Source organism: Bison bison, unplaced genomic scaffold, assembly GCF_000754665.1.
Source record: "Bison bison bison isolate TAMUID 2011002044 unplaced genomic scaffold, Bison_UMD1.0 scf7180017845410, whole genome shotgun sequence".
In the NCBI taxonomy this organism is placed as follows: Eukaryota; Metazoa; Chordata; class Mammalia; order Artiodactyla; family Bovidae; genus Bison; species Bison bison.
Genome location: NW_011475983.1, coordinates 17,489 through 19,711, shown reverse-complemented (window position 1 = coordinate 19,711; position 2,223 = coordinate 17,489). Strand labels below are relative to the sequence as shown.

Genomic DNA, 2,223 nt, shown 5'->3' with positions numbered 1-2,223 from the left:
GGGGCTTCAAGGCCCTACAGATGGCACTGGCATTTTGTTTGGTGTTGTAGTTTGTTTGGTTTTGGGCCATGCCTTATGCCATGCAGCATCTTAGTTCCCCCACCAGGAACTGAGCCTGGGCCCCCTGCATTGTGAGTGTGGAGTCTTAACCATTGGACCACCAGGGAAGTCCCAGCACTGCCATTTTAGAGCCTGACAGCCTTCTCCTGCTGAACCTGCGGTCTAGGGCTGCCTAAGTTTGGGGACTTTTCTCTCTCTCTCAAAAAGAGAAGCCTTTGACAGTCACCTCCTAGCCTGGGTTTGGTACCCGTTCCTTGAGACACTTCAGGCCAGCCAGAGTATGGGGCAAAACTGTCTCCCCTGGAGTGCCTGTGCTAGCTGCCATGCTCTGCCATCTCCCCAAAGACACTCCGGTCTCACCTGCCAGCTTGGGCCCTGGGCTTGCAGCAGCCTTGCTGGAGGCAGGGCCCCCATCCCGCTGCTCCCACACCCTACCCTGAGCCCCTTCAGAATCTGTCCTCAGAGGGCTCACCCATCAGCAGTGTCACAAGGTTTCGTCCTCTTGAAAATATCATCTTCCCAAAAAAGCCTGTATTAAGCACTTATCTGCACGTGGTGCTGTGCTGGGCTCCATCTCTTGTGAGTCACACTGTCACAGGCTCTGCCCTCTGGGAAAAGGTCTGGAATCTTTGGTGGACACTGTAAAATCCAGTTTGACTAAGTACTGGATGTTAGAATGGAAGGAATCTTTGCAAAATTTCCCCCAAGGCCACTGGACAGTGACCCTCTTCCACTCGTTTTCACCTTCCACTTTCTGGCTTCCTCCTCTCCTCTTCCCCTCTTCTCCCTTCCTAGACTCCCAAACATTTCCTTTTTCTTTCATCTAAATTTCAAGTGGACTTCTTTCCCCCTCTCTTAAATGTAAACGACTCTTTGGCTCAATGTGACATGATGTTAAACAAGCGACAGCATTAAATTCGAAAGGTTTTGAGGGTTTAAGAACACATCCATAAGTATATTTCTATTTTGGATTTTAAAAGGCATGTTTTAGAAATTCCAGAGTCTTACAACCTTACATTAAAGAAGTTCTAGCCAAACAGACATTGACATAAGAGCCCTAGGAAAGGATGGAGACAGATACCTACTTTGACTTTGAAAAGGAAATGTAGCAATGCCCCCGGCCCTGCCCCTCCCCCTCACCGCCTGGCAAAATGAGAGGGGCAAAAAAGATCACTATTTTCAAAACAGTACCTTATCTTCCTGATCCTGGGGTCAGTTGTTCTCAAGAGCACTCCCTTATCAGTACTGAGCTACCCATCTTCCTGACATCAAGTGCCTTGGACCAGTCCCTGAAGCCATTTTAAAACCTGTTCATTTTAATAACGAAGGAGTCGGGAATCTTGTACAGTTTAGAGCATTTCATCACCCTCCCCAGTTACTCAGCCCTTCTCTCTACATCACTCAGAAGAGAGGTCCTGTGGTCATTTGGGCTGTTTGCCCAATGGAAATGGAGGGTTAACTTCACCTGACAGTGTCTGACCACAGGCTTGAGAAAAGGCCAGATGTGGCTCTAGAGGAGTTGGTCTTCAGTGCCCAGTGCCTTTTGAGGTGTCTTTTCTGCCCATAACCCTGCCCCCTCTGCTCCCCTGGCACGTGAAGCTGCCCTTGCCAGGTCCTCCCTCCCTCCATCTTCTGCACATTGAAATATTCCTGTCCTCTTGAGTTTCCGCCTTTTCTGATCCGAGCACAAATGGTCAGACAAGAATATCTGTACTTATTGACAAACTAATGAGAGGGGGGCACCAAGATACTTTCCTTAGCCCTCAAACAAGTTGCTCTGTATCTTTACAAAGGCCCACTGAAGACAATACCAACAGAATGAGTAACAGGCATTAGGTACCCCAGACAAATAAAGAAGCTATCATTTGAGGGGTGCTCTTCCAAAAAAAACTAGTTTTATCTGTTATGAAGTGCCGGCAGGTAACCCTGTGTCAATTTCTTTAAAAGGGCTCATGGCTTTGTGCCAGAACCACTGCACACCACTCCTATTCCAAACCAGCCCTAATCTCAACTATAAAATTTAATTTAAAATACAGCACTTTAAAATACAGGCCTGCCCACTGCCAAGGCCTGAGGGCTTAGCCAAAGCAGGTTTCTGCAACCTATTGGCATTCACGAGGTAGAAGAGACCTCAAGATATGTGAAGTGCTTTGGGATCCATTC

The 2,223-nt window shown here is 47.8% G+C and overlaps 1 protein-coding gene across 1 annotated transcript in view; it reads right to left on the bottom strand.

Annotated features, from left to right (window-relative positions):
* Positions 1-2,223, bottom strand: part of RAB33A (RAB33A, member RAS oncogene family) — a gene marked incomplete at its 5' end in the record, with an annotated part of 9,736 nt that overhangs the window by 7,094 nt on the left and 419 nt on the right. The window lies entirely within an intron of this gene.